The 25,877-nt window shown below is 39.8% G+C and overlaps 1 protein-coding gene across 2 annotated transcripts in view; it reads left to right on the top strand.

Moving 5' to 3' along the window:
• Positions 1 to 25,877, top strand: part of Plce1 (phospholipase C epsilon 1) — a 332,480-nt gene that overhangs the window by 67,548 nt on the left and 239,055 nt on the right. The gene's annotated exons all lie outside the window — the stretch shown is intronic.

Below are 25,877 nucleotides of genomic sequence, written 5' to 3'. Positions count from 1 at the left end.
TGAGAAGCGGGAAGGAAAAGAGGTCATTCATTGTGAGTCTTAGTAAAAACCACTGGGCCATGTTGAGGCCTGTGGCATGGTGTGTGTGTGTGTGTGTGTGTGTGTGTGTGTGTGTGTGTGTGTGTGTGTGTGTATGTGTGTATTTATAACTGCTCTGATAGAGGTAGGAGATTGTTGAGTCCTGGGGTAAGCAAGGTAAGCTCCAGATGGGTCCATTCTGGTGTCCCACTAGGGTTCTGAGCCTCCCTAGCATGGATTCTGAGGGTCTCTGTCTATCTGCCTCAGGACCTAGCCTCCCTAGGAATTTACACTTGTGAGTGCCTCTTTTCTTTTAGAAAGTTGACTAGAACTGCAGGGATAGTCTCAGGACAGGAGTGGACTTTTCAATTACTTTGGCTTTTTTTTTTTTTTTTGCCAGTCCTGGGCCTTGGACTCAGGGCCTGAGCACTGTCCCTGGCTTCTTTTTGCTCAAGGCTAGCACTCTGCCACTTGAGCCACAGCGCCACTTCTGGCCATTTTCTATATATGTGGTGCTCGGGAATTGAACCCAGGGCCTCACGTATAGGAGGCAAGCACTCTTGCCACTAGGCCATATCCCCAGCCCCTACTTTGGCTTTTTGGCACAAACCTGAATTTGAATAAGTTTTTGGTAATCCCAAAGTTCCTCCTCGGGGTATGAGAAAATATTCTGGATGTCTCAGCATTTGTTTCTTTAGCATGGGCTTTTGCAGGACGCTGTCTCTGCAGTGGAGGGGTATGTGTACTTCCTGTGTCACAGTCCCCAAGTCCCATAATGTTCTTAATGCCTTCTCCTTATTACTCTATTGGTCAAACACAAAGGCTCTAGAATCAGCTTTACCTGTGTTTATTTAAGCTTTGCCTCCAACTAGCTATCCAACATAGGATAAACAATTAGCTATTTTGTACGATAGTCAAAGTAATTTTGCAAGATTGCTATGAGCCCTGAGTGAGATAATTCACCTAAAGCAACACATATACTACCAGGCACACACTAACTACTCTAAAAGTTAGCTACTAATATTCTTCCTTCTCCATGGGCTTACACAAGTCTTACAAATCTGTAATTGTAACCTTTGAGTAGGGGTATGTGGTAGGCTAAAAAGTGTTCAAGTCTGAATCCCTAGAACCTGTGAATATTTTTTCTTTACATATCCAAAGGGCTTTGCAAAGGTGATTAAGGATTTTAAGGTAGGAGAGTATCCTGGATTTCTGAGTAGTTCTAGTTTAATCACAGAGTCCTTAAAAGAGGGAGACCCAGGGAACAGAGTCAATAGTGGGTGAGTGATGGGAGGAGAGATGAAGGAACACAGGGCTGCCTGCTGAACGGGTGGGGGTGAGGAAGAGGTGGCCCAGTGCTAGAGCATGGGAAGGAAGGGCTAGAAAACAGTCTTCTCTAGAACTTTCAGATGGAACCCACCTTACCAACCCATTTTAGACCTCTAACTCCCAGCAATTTATATTGTTTAGAACACTAACTTTGTGGTAATTTGTTAAAGCAGCGTAGGAAACTAAGACAGCATGGAAGAGAAAAAGGAGAGTGGTAAGGAGTGAAAGTGAAGCTATGTAAAACACTAAGCCAGTGTTTAGTGAGAGCTTGTTCCTAGGTACTGTTCTGAGGGCTTTAGATGCATTGACTTGTTCAGTCTCCACCATCACCTTCTGAGGTAGGTACCATTATCACCTGTGCATTGCATGAGGAATCTGAGGCACTTGCCCAGGTTCACACAGCCAAGTCAAGTAGAGCTGGGCCGTGGGTCCAAACAGCATGGCATTCTTAATGGTGACCCACACTATTCCCGAAGATTGCCACTTCTGGTGAGACTGGCAGTATCAGCCTCTGAATGCTCTGTTCCCAAATGTAAGGTAAAGGCCAGATTTGAATGAGTGGGAAGGACGGTGTCATTTATTTTTAACCCCCAAATGCTAGCTATTAAAGTCCTGTGCGGGTCTTGCCCTTCCTATCTCACAGTGAGTAGTACATCTGCACAGCCATCAGCCATAGCAGTTGCTGGCCAGGCCATGGGGCAGTTCTGCTCCCACCTCAGTTCTTGCAGAGCCTCCCTCCTCACCACAGACTGCTGGCCCAGGAACCCCACTGGCTCTGCTTCCCACCTCTGCCTGTTTATTGGATTTACCTTATTCCTGACTCTTCCTCCAACCCAGAATTCCACCACCTCCTGGCCCCTCTGGTGCTCAAGCTGGAGCTGGTTCCTAGACGGAATTGCCAGGGCCTCCATGAGGGTGAAATGGCAGTAAGTGGGTTCTTTCTCTTCTCTCAAGCACTTTTATTCAGAGTGTTGTTAGTTTGGACCAGGGGTTTTCAAACTGTGCTCCAGAAGGGCTTGGGAAGCTATGAAGACCCCAGCTCTTAATTCTATTTCTATAGAGCAGCCCCACTATATCTGTTCCATACATTGTGCTCTGCCTTCATCTTTTGCATGGAAAGGATACTCTATTGAGAAACAGAAAGGAGTTTGAGCAGCATTGCATGGAGGTAAGGCACTTCATGTATGACCCTTAGCCCACAGACTTGGAAGTGGAAGAAACATAACTTTGGATTTTCTGTAATTTTATTTTGTAAGTTTGGAATTTGGATCCAGGTTGCTTGGGCTTGTTTAGATCCTGGCTCCAGCACTCGTAATTTGTGTGGCCTTGTGCGAGGCACTTGGCCTACATAACAGAGTGGAGGGATAGTAGTACCTACCTAAAAAGTTGTGAGAATTAAATAAGGTAATTCATATAAGAGGACTTAACACGCCACCTGACATAGCATAAAAATCCAACAAATATTAGCCACTGTGACAAATTTTTGTCATCGCCAATCTTAAAACCTTTTACCCTCTACCCTTAGGGCACAAGTTTAAAAAGCCAAAGCCAAAGAGATTCACAACCCTCCTTTGAGGCAGAGAGCACCAGATCACTTGCAAGAACAGAGGAAGAGGAAAGTACCTGGATAAAACAAAACATAAACATGAACAGCTAATCTTGTCAAGGGTATTATTAGTTGGACTGTACTGGGCAGAGTCATCCTCATCCTGGAACATTATGAGTCCAGTCTGACCAACCCTGTTATCTCTCTCTACTGTCCGTGGCACTTCCGGTGGCCCTGAGGGGAAGGGGGGTCGCCTCCGCTTAGAATCACAGGACAGGTTTCCTTCAGAGAAGTGGATTGTGGGTACGCTCAAGTCATGAACTCAGCTAAGATTTGTGTATTTTAATGCTTGGTAGGAACTGCTACATAATCAAGCAGTGAGCTGCTGGATACAGAGTTAAAGGAGAGGCAAAAGAGAGACTCTGTTTTGATGACTTCATTTTAGGTTTAAGCTATATAATATTACTGGCTATGGAAAATCCAGGGAATGGAAAAAAATCATTTGGGAAAAACACATGTGACCGAGTACATGCTATACATGTCTGGGATTAAAATATCATATAACACAGTTTAATCTGGATATCGCTGGAGTTGTTTCAAGTTGCTGTCATTTCTAAAGAAAGTTTCAGCTTATTTGTTATTATACATAATATGAACTCGAGTTTCATTGATGAACATTTTTTTCCCCCTACCTGTGAAATGCTAGCCTGGAAGAATTGAAGTTCTCTTTGTTAGTCTGTTTTGTCAATCTCCTCGAGGTGGATAAAATTCACAGAAGTGAAACACTTTTGGCATGAAATTGTATCTCCCTAGCAGAATGAATTTGGATGACTGGGCTGAGCTTAAACTGCTTCGTTAACTATAAACTCTGCCTGGGTCTATTGTGCTTGAGGTTTATTCTTTCAATTGTGGCTTGGGCATGGTTTAAAAATTCACAGCGGTAGGGATTGGTAAAGCTTGAGGTTTCTGTGAAAGAAATATGCTCAATTATTATTGGAATCTAAGAGAAGAAGAGAAGAACTTCTTGAGCTTATGTGTGAAAGTGACATAGGTTTTCAAAAGGAGTCTAAAAATGAATCTCTGATATTGTCAGTACAGCATAGAGGTCTGCTAGCTGTGTCTGTTCCCTGGTGACAACCTGAATCTTTTTTTTTTTTTTTGACTGCTTGTGTGGATTGAGAAAGACTCAGACTTCTCCAGCTCTGAGTCATGGGATGGCTTGTGACAGGTGAAGGGTGTTCCGGTCTGCCGGCAGAAACACCCAGATCCAGTTGGTCAGCAAGGATGAGACAGAATATGTTTATTTCTAGCCAGTCAGTGCATTTGCAAAGAACTATCATTGTTTGTGCAGTCAAGTCTAATTTACATCGCTTGTTTAGGAAATACGAGATAGAAAAAAACAGGCTTTAAAAATACCATATTCACAGCAACAAAGTCTTCGTTTTATCTTATCACAAATGCATATGTTATGCATTTGTTATGCATATGTTATGCATTTGTTCATGATCTATGAAAGTTTGATGTTACACTATCATCCTGTCATTAGAATTGAAGACTGGAAAGGAGAGAAGTTCAAGTTGGGCCCTCTTGGCTTTGAGAGCTCAAGGGAATTTGGTCTCCAGACTGACCAGGGGATAGCCAAAGCCTCCTAGCTAGGGAGAGGAAGAACTGGTAGAATTTTGCAAACAAAATTGATATTGTTCTATATATGCATCAAACACATTTTTAGATTCTGAACACCTTGCCTTTCCTTCCATCATGAAGATGTTCTTAAACTATTAAAAAGTTCTAAATCTTTATTTCAATATCTGGATCTGTTTTTATGTCTCTTGTTTAAGTCTTATGCATTTTTTTCATATCAGTGCTATCTTGCTTATTCATTTTCTTGAAATACATTATTATTATTTCTTTACATAACTAGTTTAATATTGTACTAGATTTTCCTCAGCCTTGAAGGGAGAGTATTATGTTATCTATACATAAGGACTACTTTTCTTTAAAATCAGTTTAGAATCTAATAGACAAAGCTGAGGACAATAGACCTGTTTTGTTCTTTTTTGGTTGTTGTTTTGTTTTGATTTTGTTTTTGTTTTTGGCAGTCCTGGGGCTTGAACTCAGGGCCTGAGCACTGTCTCTGGCTTCTGTTTTGCCCAAGGCTAGAACTCTACCACTTAAGCCACAGAATCACTTCTGTTTTTTTTCTGTGTATGTAGAGCTGAGGAATTGAACCCAGGGCTTCATGTATGCCAGGCAAACACTCTACCACTAAGCCACATTCCCAGCTCCACCTGTTTTGTTCTTGATTTTAATGGAAATGCTTTTTTATATTTATTAGTAAGTATGATATTGGCTTTTGGTTTAAAATAGTTTAACTCACTCTGAGTAAAGAAGTTTTGTGTTCTGGATTTTAAAGAATGAAAAGAAGTTAAGTTTTACCATATTCTAAAAGGCCATACTAGTGTGCTTTTTCACATTCAACCTGCTGTGGTGCCAGGTTAGCCATATTAATAAAATTTCCTACCCTTAAGCCACAATGGCAACCCAGTTCTGGCCGTTTGTTACTGTTTCACCAATGTGTCATGTCTCTAAAGTAGAGATATTATCCTAAAACCAATTGGGATTTTACTTTGGATTTAAATAAAAGTAGCTCTAGTTTCAGCCAGAATTAAAAGTAGCTTACTTCCCCTGAGTGTGCCTGGAACTGAATTCCAGGAGACCCCTGTTGCTTTCCTGAGAGTGATTGATGATAGCTAAAGAGCTGGGCCCACTTTGGGAGACAGTATAAAATGAAGAGAATACCCCAGGTTAGGTAACTGGGACTGTGTTCTTGGAAGAAATTTGATGTTAATTAAGGATAATCTCTAAATTTTTTAAGTGTCGAAAACTTTGACAGAATCAGTACCAGAAACTGATCAACAAGTTTTGGTACTCTACTGATGAAGTAGCTGAGGAGAAGCTGAATCTAAGATGTAAGGAGGTGTTTGGCTGCCTCATGACCACAGACTTCTTCATACACTCTTATATTAAATTTAGTCTTTTTTTTTAAAGGAAAATTTCCAACAGTTGTAGAAGGAGCTTACAGCATGTTTATTTACATGTCTACAGTTTCTTGATCGGAGTCACCCCTTCCATCATTCTCCCCCACCTTCAAGGCCCCCTTCCTACCAGACTCATTTACCATTTTCCACTCTCTTTATCATTGTCTGCGCATTCTTGCTATTTACACGTCACTCCCTAGTCCCCATTTCCTTATTTTTTTTCTATAATTTTAACCAGATCTTCTCATTCATTGGATGCTGCTCCACCTAGCAGTCTTTGTGAGTCACTTCTTCATATCAGGCATTAGACTGGATGACAGGGACTGTGGAGCACAAGATCCCATCAACCACTGCACAGCCAACCTTCCTTGAGCCAGACAAGACTACCAATGAGGGAGAGCCTGGTGACTTCTGGCAAAACAAGACTTGTTCCATCTCTTTTCCTTTGTCAGTCTTTCAGATATTTACTTATGGCAAGAATGTATAAGGCATGAGAAGAGAAAACATTTATTCATTATAATTGCTACAGCGTCTTGATGAAAACTGTAAAAAAAAAAAAGTGTTTTTTTTTTTTGTTCTTTGTTTGTTTTTGCATGTGCCAGTACTAAGACTTTAATTCAGGGCTGGGGATATGGCCTAGTGGCAAGAGTGCTTGCCTCGTATACATGAGGCCCTGGGTTCGATTCCTCAGCATCACATATACAGAAAATGGCCAGAAGTGGCGCTGTGGCTCAAGTGGCAGAGTGCTAGCCTTGAGCAAAAAAGAAGCCAGGGACAGTGCTCAGGCCCTGAGTTCACGGCCTAGGACTGGCCAAAACAAACAAAACAAACAAAACAAAACAAAACAAAACAAAAAAAAGAGGGCCTTGCTCTCTTTCTTGGCTTTTTGTGCTCAAGGTTGGTGCTCTGCCACCTGAGCCACACCTTCACTTATGGCTCTTTGCTGGTTAATTAGAGGTAAATTTCTTTTGGATTTATCTATGTTAGATTTGAACCTTGATCCTCAGAGCTCAACCTTCTGAGTAGCTGGTATTATAGGCACCTTATAGGCACCTGGCTGAAACTTCTTCATTTGAAGAATTCTGGGCATAAACGCTGTGGGATTGAAGCAGCACGTGCCAAGCCTGACTAGACTACACAAAGGGAGGCTGCAAATGCTCACTTCGTGGCCAGTTTTAGACAGTGTAAAAGCTCAGGGGAAAACTTGGGAGAATGCTCAGGACATTGGATACTGTTGTTGAGGAAGCAACTGAAGTTCATCTGGAGTAACTACTTAACATAAATACTCACCTCTTAGTTTCTTGCTTAGTTACTTGTTTTGAAATTGGGTTCTTTGGTTCTGGAATGAGGATGTTTTACTGGGTTCTTCACTTTATACCTAGGATTTGCCATCAGTGGTCTTTTGGTGCAGTTAGGGAGTTAAACTATATATACAGAAACATTTCAATGTCTTTTCTAAGAAGTCTCTGTCTCTGACCAAATGTTGAGTCCAGGAGAGGGAGCTTCAGTCTGGGGTTTTCCGATACATAGTGCAGGGTATGAACAAGGAGGGAAGGTGTGGCTGGATGGAAAGGATTTCCTCTGGTGGGTAGAAGTGGAACACTCCTTTGAAGACTGCTCACTGGAGACTGCAAGTTAGCCAGGTGGGCAGATTCTTTTTCAAGTCCTTCTCTTTTCTTGCTTACCTGCCACGTGAGTTGGAATTTACCCATGATTCCAATTCTCTTTGCAGCCCCTGTTTCTCTCCAGAGCTCCAGAGTGGCACAACCCCCTATCTGTACACATGCATCTCCCCAGAACTTGTGTCCCAAACTGAGCTCAGTCTTTTTCCAAACTTGTTTCTCCATAGTAGTGAGCATGGCTTTCTATTGATCTACTTGCCAAACCTTTCATGGTTCCTTAGGATCTGGGGCTTTTTCTTCCCAGCTCTCACCACACCCTACTGCCTTCCATTTTCACGTCCATCTCGCCCAGTCCAGTGTGGGCTCCATGAAGCCAAAGATGGGGCTTGTGTTGGTTGTTCATTCCTATTTCCTCCAGCCCTTGTGCAATAATGAACCTGTAACAGAATTACTCCATAAATAAATGTTGATTAATTGTACAAATGGGAGCTCCTTTTCTGTTTTATCTCCTGGATATCTCTCCAGTCAGGCAGGCCTGGCTTTGGTCCAGCTTTACTGTTTACTAGAAGGGTGGCCTTGATTAAGCTGTTTGTGAAAATTAATCTTGAAATATTTCTCATTTATAAATTAAGCTAGTTTTAATGTCATTGTGCATCAGTTTCTGAATCTGTATATAACATGTATATAATTACAGTAAATACCTCACATGGTTGTACCATGTGTAACATGTAGAAAGGTCTATTATTACGCAAGTAGGCCCTTGGAAGTGGAAGGTCTTTCTTGTAGATTAAAGAGGAGTGTGCTTTATTTTTTAGAAGGTGTAGATCTGAGCAAGTTCCCAACTGTGTGACAGAAAAACCATGCACACTGGAACCAACAGACAGGTTCAGATGAAACTCTACCATTTAATAACTGTGCTACTTTTCACATGGCCATTACCTACCCATTCTCAACCTCAGTTACAAAATCTCTAAAATTGGAGTAACAGTACTTCCTACCAAGGATTATTGTAAGGTACACATGAGATGCTTCCAACATTAAATTTTTTAAAGTTATTTTCTTTACTCTAAGCAGGGTGGAGGAATGTTAGGCCTACGGGCCATATAAACCCCTTGAAATCATTTGGTGGCTGATGGGACAGATATATTTGCTGCCCATGGCTAGCTGCCTGTATTGATAAATTTGTATGGTCTGCAAATGATTTTATAAATATCCTAATGACTCCTTGGCAGAACAAAGGCTCCCCACCCCTGATTAAAAAGCACTGAATTGCCTTAGAAAGCGATCTGTAGCCAGAGCCTTGTTCCTGGATCAGCTTACTTTAACATTTGTATCAGATATTTGGATGTAAAGCCATATTTCCCAAGTTTGCAGATGACCCCCTCTGCCCCTATGGGCGATGGTTAATAGGTGATACAGTGGAACCTCAAAGTGACCTCTATGTGCTGGGATTTTTGGTCCTTTACCCAATGGGACATGAAGTGGGTGGATCAAAGTGTGAAAAGAATGTGAACTGGGATTGGGGCTGGTGATGACTTAACATGGTTAGTGGGACTTAATATGGAGAAGAACTTTTTTTAGATAAATCACCAGGAAATGATAATTGGTTGAATATCTAGGGCTGGGATGTAGATACAGAGGGTTAGCGGTGACTAAGAAGTTTCCTGTCCTGAATACAGGGACAAGAGAGGTGCCAGCTTATAGGAAGGAGGAAGTTAGGCAGAAGAGCACAGAGTTGGAGAGAGGAGGGAAGCCAGGAATCTGGCTTTGTGCATGTGATGTTGGCTCTACCAAACAGGAAGTTGGAAAGTCAGCCCTGTGGAGGGAGAGGCTGTGTCTGGAAAGAGGCATTTGGGAGTCATCTATTGAGGTGATAGTTGAAGCTGTGGGTGGGAGGGTACAGGATGGTTGAGGAGTGGCTGCTGCTATTCAAAATCATTAGCATTGTTGGCCTTAACTTGAGATAAGCAGGATAAATAAACCCTTGCCCAAGTGGGGAACTTGTTCTACTGCCTTCCTGGTGCTATTTGACTTCTGAAAGCCAAATTTTTTTTTTTTTTGCCAGTCCCGGGCCTTGGACTCAGGGGCTGAGCACTGTCCCTGGCTTCTTTTTGCTCAAGGCTAGCACTCTGCCACTTGAGTCACAGCGCCGCTTGTGGCCATTTTCTGTATATGTGGTGCTGGGGAATCGAACCCAGGGTTTCATGTATACAGGGCAAGCACTCTTGCCACTAGGCCATATTCCCAGCCCTGAAAGCCAAATTTTACTGGATGAAAAACATCTCCTATAAGAATTTCAGGTTTTAAAAATTCAGTTTTTGACTTATTTTCAGTCACGTAAGCAATTTGTAGGCACATTTTTTTTTTTTTTTTTGGCCAGTTCTGGGCCTTGGACTCAGGGCCTGAGCACCATCCCTTGCTTCTTCCCGCTCAAGGCTAGCACTCTGCCACCTGAGCCACAGCGCCCCTTCTGGCCATTTTCCATATATGTGGTGCTGGGCGAGAGCTTCATGTGTAGGAGGCAAGAGCTCTTGCCACTAGGCCATATTCCCAGCCCATTGTAGGCACATTTTTTTTTTAAATTTTTTTTCTTTTTTGCCAGTGCTGGGGCTTGGACTCAGGGCCTGAGCACTGTCCCTGGCTTCTTTTTGCTCAAGGCTAGCACTCTGCCTCTTGAGCCACAGCGCCTCTTCTGGCTGTTTTCTATATATGTGGTGCTGGGGAATCGAACCCAGGGCTTCATGGATACGAGGCAAGCACTCTTGCCACTAGGCCATATTCCCAGCCCGTAGGCACATTTTTGTTTGTAAAGAATGTAAACACTACAGATAGAGTAAAATCACCTCCCCATTTAACCTTACAGCGCCCAAGAGAAAGCAATGTTACTTAGTTTTCTGGGTTTTTGTAATACCTAGACATCTCCAGGGGAAAGAGACCATATTCAATTTGGAGATGCTTAGGAGAAGTAGATAGGAGAATTGGGCTATTTACCTGGGTTTTGCAGGGTAGAGACCTCAATGGATGATTGAGATAAATGTTAATTTCCCCCCATAGTGCCTTGGAGCCATCACTCCCTAGAATAAACTACTAGTATGCCATTGACCCATGACAGAGAATTTCTGTGTCAAGCTCAATCATTTGTGAGCTCAACCTTAAGACTCTGTCTATACTATTAAGCTGGAGGAGCTAGAGCTTGAGGGGAGGAAGGGGAAAGGAGAGTGTGCCCTTGAGATGGGGACTTCTACCTCCATCCCTAGGTCTAAGCCAAGTGGTTAATTAGGACGGAGGTGGGTTGAGTTTGGGGATATGTTTGATCCTAGCATTGTAATGAGTATACAAATTTCAAACTTCTGGCTTAGAGGCTCCTAAAAATACACGTCCATGAGAGAAAGTGCCATAACCTTCATTCTCCTTTCCTTTGAGGATCAAAGGATTGTGGCTCAGTGTAAGGACTGCTGGGAAAGGAATGAAGAGAACCATCTTTTGTACCAGTTTTATCTCAACTTGATTGTATATTCTGTCTCTATCTTGGCCTGTTTTTGGTTGTCCTGCCTTTTGTGTTCTGAGTCATGTAAACCTCCAGGGCCCTAATTTTCCTCCTGTTCATTTCTGCAGGTCTCATCAGAACTCGGAGAAGGTACTATGTGGGGCTAACCTGCAGGACATCTGCCTGATTCTTTTTCCTGTACCCAACTCTGCCAGGGTGTTGTAGAAGCTGTACCGTTCAGGGTGAGACTTTCTGGTGGTCAGTCTCCTAGGCAGTTTGGAATCACTGACATTATCCCTATGGGACAATTCTGGCAGGGAATTTCTCCTCCTAGTATCTCTCTTCAGTTCTCCAAACCCATCAACTTCTCCTAAGCCAAGGCCTCCTTGGTTTAGGCAAGCAGTCTCTTTGCCTGCTGAGTTTTTTAAGATGTTTTCTGGCATCAACACCAGCCAGGCTAGGCACACCCACTGCGCTGCTGGACCAATGAATAGGCTCATTGTCTACACACTGCCACACTCTACCTGAGTGTGTCTGAAATAGCTTGCAGCAGAATGGCTGCTGCCCAGTTCTTTGCATGTATCCCCTAGCCCCTTGTCCTTACCTGTCCCCCACCCCCCACATCCTTCCAGCACCCCAGATACTACAGTAATAAATGCCCCATGCATGCCTTGGAGTGCTCTGATCACCATGAGGCATCTTTCCATCCCATGCCTTCCCTTGCTCTGTTTGCTCTTTCCCATCCAACTTTCCTCTATATATTAAATTCAGTTTAGGTATCAGTCATTCTAAAAGGCTTTCCTTGACCCCCTGAGGTGAAACTCATTATGGTGAATTGGTGTTTCAAGTTCCATGCCTATTTCCCTCATTCTGCTACAAAAGTCTCACTCACCTCTTTCCTCAGCGCGGGCCAGAGTATACCCAATTCCCAATTTGTGCTTGTTGAATCCAGCTAATGTGGGTTGAGGAGCATCTTTGTGGGTTTCCTCTAGGCTCATTGTTCTGACAGATCCCTAATTTCACAAGTATCATCTTGCTATTTGAATTTCACAGTGAGCCAACTCCCAGAAAGGCCCTCCCTTGTAATGATTTGGTTGTATTCCGTTTGGATAGTCTGCAGGTGGAGAGCCACCTTTAGATGTCATACATTTGTCTGTCTAGAGAGAGTTGAGAAGCAATAAGAAAGCTCACTGATGTGCAAAGGTCATGAAAAGAGGCCTCTGAGGTGCCTGGGGTCTTGAGAACGACTCTTCCCCCATAGCACAATGACTCCACCATGTATGTGGTCTCTGCCTTTACAAAGCACCTTGTTATCTAGTATTATTTAACCTCTTCTACAAATCACCTTGTGAGATAGAAAGGTGGTCAGTAGGTCAAGCTCAGGGAATGGGGCTGTGATTTAAATGATTGTGAGATTGATAGAAGAGACTAGTGTTGATCAGGTTAGCCTTGAAACTGGTTCCATTTGATCTAATTAAATATGAATATTACCTAAGTCTAGCAAATGTCCCTTTGATAAATATTAATTAGACCTATTAGAGTATGGTTTTGTGGACATTTATATTCAGTGCCTATTACATGGCGCATAGTAGGTTTTTAAACAATAGCCAGTTCTAGCTTATCCAAGAGGTCAATGTAGGAGGATGCCTAGAGCCCAGGAGTTTGACATCAGCTTGGGCTAACATATCTCAAAAAAAAAAAAAAGTTCTATGGGTGAATGAATGAATCCTACCCTTTGACTGTGACTGACCAATTCTTGGAAAAAGGATTGAGCAGTTTGGAAGTTGTGCTATCTCCAAAGACGAGACAATGTTTGGAAACACATTAAACAGGTGAAGCTATGCATGATTTTAGGGAGGCAGGGTGATGTGAATTTTTCATGCTCTCTTCCTCTATAAAATAATATAGATCTTTGGGAAAAGAGATTTCCCTGTTTATATAGATTTCATTATGTCCAGAAATGACCCTTTTAGAGAATGCAATATCATATGTTGTTGTATATTATAGATGTGAGATATAATATGTATAGTTATTGTACTGTCTAAAAAAGCAAGATTAAAAACAATGCACAGTATAATTCCAATTCTGTAAAATATATCCTGGAAGGAAGTTATAACAACATTAGGATTACTGATAGTAGTAACCAATCCTTTAACCAATCAGCCTTTTTATTTGCTTCAGGTTTTCAACAGTAAACGTATATTGCTTTTATAATTTTATAGATTTTTTAATTAGAAAGTTAGTGTGGAACATAATATATTTGCCAAAGCTTGTCATCATATCTGTATTCCCTTCTCTCTAGGTACTTCATCCTCCTTATCCCCCACTCTCCGCCAGCCTGGGGAAAGTTCTGAAAACTGGGGTTACAGAAAAGAGCAGTCTGAACTCTGCACACATTTTGTATATTTTACTTGGAATTACACCATCTTGAAAAATAGCAAAAGTACTCATAACCTGACCTACAGAACCATAACCTCGTTGTATAAGTACATAATAATAAAAATATTTTTAGAAAAGGAGCTACTCTTTAGCACTTTAGCAAAAGAGAAAAAAAAGAAAGAAAAAGAAACATAACAAAAGTGCCAAGGTGTTGGCCTGTAGATTAAAAAAAGGAAGTTAAAAACCAATCAAAATAAAATGCTGAAACTTGTTTTCTTCATTTTTTTTTCAGTCAGTAAGAAGTGTGAATAATATTGCTTCTCCCATTTGGGTGATGATATCTCAGTGGTAAATCAGAGGCCCCTTTAAAGTGAACTTTGAGTTTTAACGAGGTGTTCTATTTGCATTTTTAACACTACTCAAAATAAGCCATTCAAATGACATCAACTGTTTGAGTCAGCTGTTGGCCGGGCATCTACCCAAAATTTGAGGTCATTGGTGGCATCCATGAGGGCTAGGAGCAATCCTTTCAGCTGGTTGGCTAGAAGGCCCCTAAAGGCCTTCATCTAGGCTGGTGTTAAATATGCTATAGATATAAAAAAAGAACATAGTTAGAAGTGGCCATCTGATACCATAGTATGTGGATCAAAATGCTTTCCATCTGCTAGGCTTTGTCGGGTAACCTCGATGGGACCGGACAGTTATCTGGAAAATGTCTCACTTGGTGTGATGATGACCTGTAGGCTATCTATCAGATGTGGGGACTCAATAGGAAAGTGCGGGAGGCACAACCAGGAAGCAAAGTTTGCAGAAGTGGAATCATATCTTCTTTTGATTAAATCAGGATCATTTTACTGAGAAGCTGTAATGTGAGAATGTGTTAGGAGAGTAGATTGGTTCTACTGTGTTTATCTCATTCTGGGTGAGTTCTCATCACATGTATTTTTAATTCTTCGGAAAACACTTCTGTTAATTAAGAAATGACCTGCAGAATACTAGTTTAAAAAATATTTAGTGAACGAGTGTGTTGATGTTGTCTAGCAGTTAATTAAAATTTTCTAATCACATGAATTATCATTGTCCCATATAATTGGTTGTGATTGGCTCCTTGGAAAATGACATATATTTTGGTTTCATGGGACATATAACACAAAAGTGTTTAAGGAATCAGTTCTGGGTCCTTCCCTCTTTCCTCTTTTTTTGAACACTGTTTGATAGGTTTTATTATACAGTGTTTGGTAGATTTCATTATATGGTGTTCATATATATAAATGTATGTTCACACATATATATGAATAAAACAAATTTGTAAGACATAACTAACACTAAATGGTGATTAATGATTACTGAAATTAAGAACAAGACTAAGATATATGCTCTTTTATCATAAGAGATCTTAGCCAGGACAGTCAGACAAGGAGAAATAAAAGGCTTATATTTGATAGGTGAGACTCAATCAGTACAGTACTTTCTTAGAAAGTGCAAGAAGCTAAGTTTAAACTCCAATGCTTCCCAAAAAAGAAAGAATGTATATATTTGGAAATAAGTGAAATTTTACTTGAAGATGGCATATTTATGTAGAAAATTCTGTCTTCTACAAAGTAATTGAATTTAATAAGGGTGTAAGTCACAATGTGTATATGTTATCAGTTGTTTCCTGTAAGCATGCATATTTACAACTAGGAAATGAAATTAAAATAATTTCATTTATAATCTCACTAACATGATAAGCTGAGGAACAAATTTAATAAAACATGTGAAAATGATTTCATTTATAATCTAATTACTAACATGATAGGCTGATGAACAAATTCAACAAGACATGTGAAAGTCTACTTCTGTAAATACTAAACATTATATAGATAATTGAAGTGTATAAAATAAGTTTATATGTCTCTGGCTACATATGTAAATGCATATATTTTATGTATATGCATGTATTCATATCTCTGGTGAGATAGTAGAGAGTATACTCGCACTGACTATCTAGATCATATTTATGGATTAGAAGCCTCACAATGCTTCAGCTGTTTTATCTCCTTAAATTCATATACTTGATTCAACCAGTCCTGTGAGAGTACTGCTGGTGTTTTTGGTGGGCAAGATAAATGATTTGGATTTGTCCTTTTTGGATAAGTGAGTTACGCCATGAAGTTAGTGTTTTGGGGGAAGAACGTGTTTCTGAAAATCATATGGGTTGAATTGAAGCAGGAGGTAGTTAAGAACCCAGGTCCTATGGACTTGGTTAAGACTCAGGTAGCTGTAGAAGAGGAGAGAGTCAGAAATATATTGACACTAAGTATATATCTTGGTAGTTTCCTGAGACAGTAGGGTGCAAAGAATCTACAAAACTCCCTAAGTTTGAAGCCCCTATTTTCCAGCAATGCTGGGTCAATGCAGATCCCTACAGTGTGTTGTGTAATACAAGAACATCAGGAAACAACTGGGAGCAATGAATGCTGAAGGGCAGGCTTGGGAGCGGCTGTAGAAGGGCGGTACCCTATAAGCTGGGCAGTAGATCAGCAGAGTTATATGAAAACAGTGTAAAGGGAACAAGAGCATTGTGTGCCAGATTAGGACAATAAATGACGAGAAATCTTAAGGCAACTGGGTAACCCTTCCTTGAGGACTGGGTAGAGATGAAGCTGTAGAAAATAGGCTAGGGTCACATCATGGAGGGACTTTTTACTACATAAAATCTGCCTTCTTTTCTCCTATTGTCTCCTCAAGGACATCAGAGACATACATGTATGTGTACATGTGTGTACACACATCACTGCAGATGTAATTTTAACTTCAGAGGAGGAGAGGGTGTCACACTGTGATGTAATGTACCCTGATGCACAGTACATTACATCAAAGCATGTCCACTGTCATTCTGGGCTCAAAGTTAGGCTCTGTCTACTAACATCTAGTGGGGAAATGATTGGAGACTATTTACAAGAAAAAATCCTTTTTCTTGTGCATTTTTTATGTCGGTCATGGGACTTGAACTTAGGGCTCGGATGCTGTCCCTGAGCTCTTTTGCTCAAAGCTAGTGCTCTACTACTTTGAGCCACATCTCCACTTCAAGTTTTTGAGTGGTTAATTGGAGATAAGAGTCTCACAGGATTTTTCTTCCAGGACTGGCATTAAACCATGATCCTCAGATCTCAGCCTCCTGAGTAGCTAGGATTACAGGCATGAGCCACCAGCACTCAGCTTTTCTTGTGAGTTTTACATCCTTCTACAGAGTCTGCATTTTCCTTATATTGGCAGCTTTACCAATGTATTAGTTGAAAAGTGTTTGTGTAGTTTCCTCATCTACCTTCTTCTGATATCAAAGCATGCACTGAGAGTAAGGAGTAGGGTGTCTGGATTTCATGAGTCTGAAGTCAGATCTTCCAGATTCAGCAAGGTTTTTAATAAACACAGTTGAAGTCACCAAGGGTTAAACCTTTGTGGTCTTGGACAAGGACCCAGATGAGCACACTAGTGCCTCTGGGGAATGTTTAAAATCTCTATTTCCTGTGAGTTATGGAATTTTCATCTTAGTAGCTTAGGGAAAGGAGGTCAGGAGGGAGTGGAGCAGCAGTTATTTAGAAGAAAAAATGAGGACTGACTTGTACCATGTAGGGCTTATGTGAGGGTATGTGTGTACACTTATACCCATATGACCTGTACATGTGACAAGTAGGAAGGGTTGGGAAGGTAAAATATTTTCTCTAATCTCTTTGCAGAGTAGTCATTGAGGAAGAGAATATGGCTCCCTATCATCAGACACAGAAACTTACAGGGTCTCTATAAAGCTCTTGAAGGTTAAAGATGCAAGTAGGGCTATTAAATTCTGTTACCAACTTTGAGTTGTCTTACTATTTTCCATGATGAAGAAATTACTGATGAAGTTTCCCTTTTATTGGATAAAGTGTTCTCCTGAGAACTTCAGATAACTTCATAGTTCTACACTGTATGGGGTTCTTCCTTCATCTTTTGTTACACTGTTCCTTCTACTCAGTGTCTCTTTTTCTTTCCATGAGTACAGATAATTGCTGCTCTCTTCAACTACAGGCTCCTAGCCCCCATGTAACAGAGCTTTGTTAGTCTCCTGGTGTAGACCTTCTTACTCATTGAACTCTATGGAATGCAATAGGTACTTGATAAGTAACTGATAGCTAATCAGTTTCTATTATTGTAGTTAAGTCTTATTCATTTAATGCTTTCTTCTAAATTAACACTTCTTCATGATGCATGATATTCCATTTGGCTCAGGAGGACAAAATTGGAAACATCCTAGGAATTAATTAATATAACTTTTCTGCTAAGGCAATAATTATCTATAGAGCATCCTCATTATGGCACAGACCTCTGCAATTCTGTAAGTTACTTAAACATTCTGAGCCTCATCTGTAAAATGAAGATCATAATAACATCTGCTTTTATTAGCTGGGGGAGATTTGAATATGAGTGACAGAATGCATAAAATAGCAATGGCTTAAAACAGGGAGGATTTTTTTCCTTTCCCTGACCTAGAAAATAGATACAAAAACTTCTCTCTTATTTCTTTTTTTTGGCCAGTCCTGGGCCTTGGACTCAGGGCCTGAGCACTGTCCCTGGCTTCTTCCCGCTCAAGGCTAGCACTCCGCCGCTTGAGCCACAGCGCCCGCTTCTGGCCGTTTTCTGTATATGTGGTGCTGGGGAATCGAACCTAGGGCCTCGTGTATCCGAGGCAGGCACTCTTGCCACTAGGCTATATCCCCAGCCCCTCTTATTTCTTTACTGTGCAGGATATCTCATGCTCATACTCAGATCATGATCTAAGATTGCTACTCTAGCTCCAGCCATCATGCTTTTCTTCCAACTAGCAGAAAGGGAAAAAGAAAAACAAACCCAACAAAGACACATCTTCCTCTTTCACTGATATTTCCCAGAAGTTGCGAATCACTTATGCTTATATCTCATTAGCTATAACAGTTGCACGGCCACATAGAGCAGTTTGGAAGGCTAATAAAGGGATTGCCATAGGTTTGACTAAAAATCATAGGTTATATTACTGAGGAAAACTGAGAGAATAGATTTTGGGGGGAAATAGGTAGTCTCTACCATTGATATTATTATTATAAAGATTAATGAGATAATATTACCTCATAGTTAGAAAATGTCAGACTCATGGCAAATCTTCAGTATTAGCTTTTATATTATTATATTATATTATATATATTATATATTATATTATATATTAGTATGGCTTTTATAATTATCTGATATATAGCTATTCATTCATTATATCAGTTTGTTTAGTATGAATTGAGCATTCTCAATGTTGAACATGCCTCTGTTGAAATCTCTATATCACCAAAGATGGCTCACCATTTGTTTGAACAGCTCTAAAAGTTGGGATTTTTATTAGACTAGGCCAAAGCTTTCCTTCCTAATGCTTTATATCTTGGCTATTAAACTAATATAAAACAAGCCTATTTTCCCCATCCCAATTCTTCAAATAGATGAAGACAGTTATCAAGGCTCTCACTTAGTTTTCTAGCTCTAAAGGTACATTTAATTATCTCATCATGAGTTTATCCAGCAGATGGGTTGGAAAATTTCCCTTGTAAAGGGTCACATGGTAAAGATTTTTTGGCTTTGTGGACTACATGCACTCTTTCATAGCTTTTCAGCTCTACCATTATAATGCCAAAGCAGCATAGATGTGACCTAAATGAGTAAATGTTCCAATAAAATTTTACTTACAAAAACTAGTGACAGGCCAGATTTAGACCTCAGGTTGTAATTTTCCAGCCTCTGATTTATCCCGGGAGAACTCATCAATGCCATTATTCTTAGCTAATATTTTTCTATCCTGAATCTGAAAACTTGTTTTCTGCTTCTTAAAATTTCCATTTATTTTTCTTTTCTTATTGCTTTTTCTAGTGCTTCCAACACTATTTCTATAGCCTTACTTTCGGGTTATTCATCTGCCCAATCATATATCAACTCCTCCCCACAACAAAAACCCTCTAGGTTGAACATGGAAGCTTGACAAGTTTTCTTTTCTTTTTTTTCAGTCATGGGGCTTAAACTCAGGGCCTAAATGTTATCCCTGAGTTCTTTTGTTCAATGCTTCCAGTTTTCTGGTGGTTAATTCCCCAATTAAGAGTTTCATGGACTTTTCTGCTTGGGCTGGCTTCAAATAGAGATCCTCAGATCTCAGACTTGCAAGTAGGTAGGATTATAGGTGTGAGCCACCGGCATCCAGTGACAAGTTTTCTTTTGTTCTGCAATTTTCTTTACCCATATATTCTTTGACCGCTCCAAATCTAGCCCTTGTCCAATCTCCCCCATATACTTGTGCACATGAAAAAAGGATATTTTTTTTTACCTGCTTTTCAGTGCTTCAGGTTTTCTTTAGCCAGCAGTCTAACTCACTTTAGCCCTCTTAACCTAACATGAAGCTTATCTTTAAAGTCAATTCAGGGCTACATAAGAGGGGATAAGTAGAAAATTAACACTTCTTGATTGGCCAACTATTATGGACATATAAAATGTATATTTTTCTTGGTATTATAGAAAATGTCACTCAAGAATGATAATGTTACTGATTCATGGTCATGCAGCTGAGATTCAAGGAATTAATTCCAGCTATTGAATTGAAATTAAAATCTAAGTGGACTCCATAGGAGGTGTTTGTACATTTGGCAAAAGTAACTTCAACACTATGTCACCAAATGACAAACTGAACCTTTCTTGTCCTCTTTCATTACAACACTGTGAAATAACATAGAATAGCTAACATTTTCCCTGAATTAATTATTTTCAAATAATTTCTTTTACAACTTTATGGAGTAGGTGATTTCATTTCTGTTTTATAGGAGAAGAAATCAAATCAAAATATTTACCAGAGATGCCAGACCCCTTATTTGGCTATTCTCATTCTGACAGCTTCATATTGTTTTTCTCTAAAATATTTACCCCAATTCTTGGTTTTATTAACTCTTACTTGTCTTCAAAAATTCAGCTCAAGGCAGGCATGGTAATGAATACCCATAATCTCATCCACAGGTAAGAGGATGGCTATGTGAGGCCAGCTCAGGCAAAAAAAGGAAAATCCTATCAGAAAAATACCCAAAGCCATGAAGGACTAGGGACATGGCTCAAATGGTATATAGTGCCTGCCTAGTAAAGGTATGAGTTTAAACCCCAGTGGAAAATAACACAGTTTAATCATCATGATGGTCTCCAGGAAACCCACTGTGGATATCATTTCCATCTCATCCCTGCCATCTGATCTGATTGTTCTTCCTCTACATAATGTAGACCATAGCTCTATTTGTACTGTATCTTGACTGGTAACTAATTAGCTTGTAAGCAAACCAAAGGCAAGATTCCTGGCTTATTAATTTTCAGTAAATATTTGTTGAAAGAAGGAATGCCCTGAGTTGAAGCCAAGTCTAGGGCTTCAGGGAGTCACCTCCCTGAAATGTTGCTCATTCCTGAATATAGCTGGAGGCAAAACAAAGATCCTCGCTTCAACAGTCCCCAGCCTTCCAGAGACTAACTCCAATAAAAATGAGATCTTCCCAGCACCCATGGGTCTTTTACAAATACCAGAAAACCAAACCCATTGGGCTTCAAACTAGATACAGAAAGCAGCATAGTCTGTTAAGTATCTTGAGTCAGATTCCTTGGATTTCCATTCTGTCTCCATCATTTTCCAGCAAGATGATCTTTGGCGATTAATTTAGCTTTTGGATGTTTTGATTTCCAATCTTCAGAATGTGGACAAGAGAGCTTATCTGTATTAGTTATCTATCTCTGTGTAACAGAATGCCCCCCAATATATGGTTTAAAACAATAAATATTTATTATCTGACATTCTGCTGTGGTCTAGGATTTGAGAGGAGGATTGTGTGGCTGAGTGTTTCCCATGAAGTTGAATTCAGGCACAGGCTGAGCTATAATAATCAGAAGCCTTCACAGAAGCCAAAGGACTTACTTCTTAGATGGCATACCCAAATAGCCACTGTATCCCTTTGTAATTATTTGTTTCTTTGCTATGAGCTAGAGTCCCTCTCATGGGTACCTTGTGAACATAATATTGTCATGAAGGGATTGGCAACACTTGACATACAGTCTGGCAAACTTTGCTCTGGGTGCCAGGACATTGAGAATAATCCAGTAAAAAGATCTCAGATAACCCCCATAAGTCTAAACCCCATATAGACTTCAAATGAGCAAATCTCAACATATAGACACAAGAAAAATGAAGAAAACCAAGGCAATATGATGCTTCAGAAACTCAGTAGTCATAAAACAAAGGATTCAAATGGTAGCAAAGTAGAGGAAATCTGAAATAATGGTATAAAAAGAATGGTGATAATGATGAAAAGAAATATATAATCACCTCCATGAAATCAAAGAAAATATACACAAATAACCTAATTAGTTCAATGAAAATTGAAATAAAAAGCAAATGCAATAAAAATAAATGCAAATAAATAGCTAAATGAATGGAAATAATATGAACAATTAAATGAGCTCAAGGAAGGCACATCTAAAAAAGTTAAAATAGCTCAAAGAACTGAAAGAGAACACAGAAAGAGTTAAAAGAGCTCAAAGAAGGCATATATGAAAAACAATTGGAAGAGCACATAGGCCAGTAACTCATGCATATAATCCTAGCTATTCAGGTGACTGAGATCTGAGGATCTTGGTTTGAAGCCAGGATGGGCCGGAAAGTCTGTGAGACTCTTATCTCTAATTTACTGCCTCCCCTAAAAACTTGAGCTTTGGCTCAAGTAATAGAGAATTAGCCTTGAGTAAAATAGCTTAGAGACAGCACCCAGGCCCTGATTTCAAGCCCCAGGACCAGCCCAAAGAAAAAGGGCTCAAAGAATGCAAATATAAATTGTTAAATAAGTCGATGTAGGACATGGAAAAAGGAACTCAATAAAGAGGTAAAAATCCTGAAAAAAATCAATCTGAAGTTCTGTAGGTAAAAAATATATTTGAGAGCCTCTTCTGAATTGTTGATGAGATGGAAGATAATATTTCATGGATCTAAGCTAAAGTAGATAGAGTAAGAAAATGAGAACACAAAAATTAAGTATATGAAAGGAATTTGCAAGAAACAAAGGACTTAGAGGAGCAGAGGTGCTATCTAAAATCATAGGAAACACATTCAATAATATGAGAAAACTCCCCAAATGTCACAAAAGAGAAATTATACAAGCATAAGAGGTTTTCTGATTCCCCAACTGATCAGATGGAACTAGAACTTTCACACTATGTTATAATTAAATACTAAGCACAGAGAACAGGAAATAATACTGAAATTGCAAGAGAGACAGGTCTGTCAGAAGAGATCTTCTAATATATTTCAATCACTGAAAGTTTAGAATTGCCTACCCAGAATAATTGATCAAAGCTAGCATTCGTAACTGAAGTAAAAATAAAAATTTTTCTTGATAAGCAAAAACTAAAGCTTTTTTTTTTTTTCCCAGTCCTGGTGCTTGAACTCAGAGCCTGGGCATTGTTCCTCAACTTTTTTGCTCAAGGCTAGCACTTTACCACCTGAGCCACAGTACCATTTCTGGCTTTTTCTGAGCAGTTTATTGGAGATAAGAGCCTTATGGACTTTTTTGCCTGGGCTGGCTCTGGACTATGAATGAAGATAGCTAAACAAAACCCACTGAAAGCTGTTGAATAATAAGGAATAGGGGTTTGTGGGAAAATGGCCAAATGCGAAGGGTCAGTCTTATTAATGTATGGTATACACATATGCAAAATGTCATGATGAAACTCCTTTGAACAATTAACTTACACTTTATTTTAATGTTTTTATTGCGTTTAAGTAGTTGTCAGAGGGGTTTCATGTATGCTTGACAAGATAGAATGGGTTCTCTTTGGAGTGTGGATACGAGTGGAAGAGGAGTAGGGAAAGGAGCAGTGAAGGAGGAAAAATTGGCTGCAATTACTTTTTTTTTTCTGTCAGTCATGGGGCATGAACTCAGGCTCTGGGTGCTGTTCCCAAGTAATTTTTCTCAAGGCTAGTGCTCTACCACTTGAGTCCACAGCTCCACTTCTGACTTTTTGGTACTTTATTGGAGATAACAGTTTCGCAGACTTTTCTTCCTGGGCTGGCTTTGAACTGCAACCCTCAGATCTTAGTCCCTTGAGTAGCTAGGATTACAGACATGAGCTACTGGTGCCCAGAGGATTGCAATTCTTTATGTATGAAAATAGAACAAGGAAGCTTGCTGAAATTGGCTTGAGTAAGTGGGAAAAGGAAGAGAGAGAATGACAGAATGGAGAGTTTTATTAAGGCATATTGTATGGCATGTTTGATTAAGGCATATATGGATATGTCACAATGAAATCCCATTGTACAACTAACTAATAGAATAATATTAGATTAATAGAATAGTATTAGTAGAATTTAAATAAAGACAAGTGGGAAAGAAAACATACCAAAAGGAAAGTGCCAGGATATTGAGCTGGGGTAGATGTATTTGTCTGGTTAAGTAAGTCACATAGAGATAGCTTGCTCCCTCCCTGGGCAAAAACTATGTTTGTCAAGATCTCCTCTGATCCTTCAGAGCAGTTGTGAAGATCTTTGCTTGCGGGAACAGGTGAGAGGTAGATTTATACTTGAGGGGAGCATATGTAAGAGATGATGGTCTTCCAGGAAAAGAGGATTTGGGGGAGCAAGAGGAGGAGGGGCATCTTTGTATGATGAACAAAAACAAGGCAAAACTGGTGCCAATGGTAGAGTGACTGCTGATGAATTGTCTCGGGAGGAAGAGCTGCATTCAGAAAGGAGTGATCTGCTCTGCTCCCAAGGGGCCTTGTCTATCCTTTCTAATTCTCCCTTCCATGTTGAATAGAAATTTGTTTGACTCCTCCTCTCTATTAATATGTGTATAGGCAGCACTGGCTATGAATGAAGAGAAGGGCCTTTTCATGAAATTGGAGAACAAGTATAGGCTACACTGTTTTAAAAATAATACCTTTCACAACTACTGCCATAGGTCTACTGACATAGAATCAATTAGATCTTTTTTTTTTACTCAAATAGGAATTAAAAATTGTATTTTTGTGGGATCCACTCCTCTAGGAGATACTAAAGATATATTTTGAAGTATTAAAATCTATCAATTATTTCCCTGGTCTCATTTGCTCTTTATCGTTTCTTCTTTTTCAATTAATTGAATTTTTATGATTTTAATTTAATTTTAATTCTACCTATGTCTTTTTAAAAAACTGTAGTCACTTTAGGATTTAGAGAATATGTCTTTCTCAGAGACCACCTTTAAGTAATATTGTAAGGATTCATGTGCAAAATAGCCTGATAACAGTACAGGTCTGTTTCCCTTCTCTTCATCTTTGTGCAGCTTCTCATTTGTTAGAAACTTCACAATGTATTGTTATTATTTTTGCTTTATATGGTCAGTTATTTTGCTAAGTAATTTAAGCCATTATAAAAGACAGAGTCTCACACTGGTGGCTCACGCTTGTAATCCTAGATACTTGGTAAAATAATACTAGGGGAATCTCTGCTTGAAGCCAGCTCTGGCATACAGGTGAGACCCACTTCTCAACCAATAGCCAGGGTTGGGTTTTTTGTGCCTGTCAGCTCTATGAAAGACTGAGATCAAGTGGATCATAGTTCCAGGTCAGTGGACAGAAAAGTTCACGTGATTCCATCTCAACAGAAGCAGTGAGGGATGATGAAGTACAACTGTCTTCCCAGCTATGAGGGAGAGAAAAAAATAGGAGGATTATAGTTCCAGTGCATGCCTGGGCAGGAAGCAAGACTTTCTCAAAAATAACCACTGTGAAAGAAGACTAGAGATGTAACTCAGCGCTAGAGTGATTGCCTACCACATTCAAGGTCTTGAGTTGAAATCCCACCCCGGAGGAAAAAATTAGTATTTACTCATATATTTAACACTTAGTGTCTTTACATAGATGCAGAGTTCTATTTGACATTTTCCTGCTGCCTCAAGCACTCCCCCTTATCGTTTCTTATCTTATCTGCTAGTGATAAATTCTTTCAGCTTTGCATGTCTGAAAAAGGCTTTATTTCATTTGCAGGAGGTACTTCTTGCTAGGTATAGAATTCTAAGTTGGTAATTTAGAAAAAACACTAATAGTACTGTTTGTGCTTTAAAGATTTGCCCCCTTCTTCTCTGGCTTGCATTGTTTTGGATGGGAAGTCTGCTCTCATTCTTATCATTGTTCCTCTTGATGTATGTGTCATTTCTCTAGCTTCCTTGGCTACCTGAAGACCCAGTTTTTCCTCTTCTAGTCAGATAGACTGTTGGGTTGTACTTGAGGCTTCCGAACTCTCTAAGCAGTAAGTTAGGATGCTTATTGTGCTTGCTGCATTTTTTTTTCTTTTGGAGACCATTGGTCTTTGTTGCCTGTTCAGTGTCCATAAAGTGTTGTTTCTTTTTCCTTTTGATTTTTTTCTGACATTATTAGCT

This window comes from Perognathus longimembris, chromosome 2, assembly GCF_023159225.1.
Source record: "Perognathus longimembris pacificus isolate PPM17 chromosome 2, ASM2315922v1, whole genome shotgun sequence".
NCBI lineage: Eukaryota > Metazoa > Chordata > Mammalia > Rodentia > Heteromyidae > Perognathus > Perognathus longimembris.
Note: the sequence above shows the minus strand (reverse complement) of the source record. Positions and strands in the feature narration are given on the sequence as shown.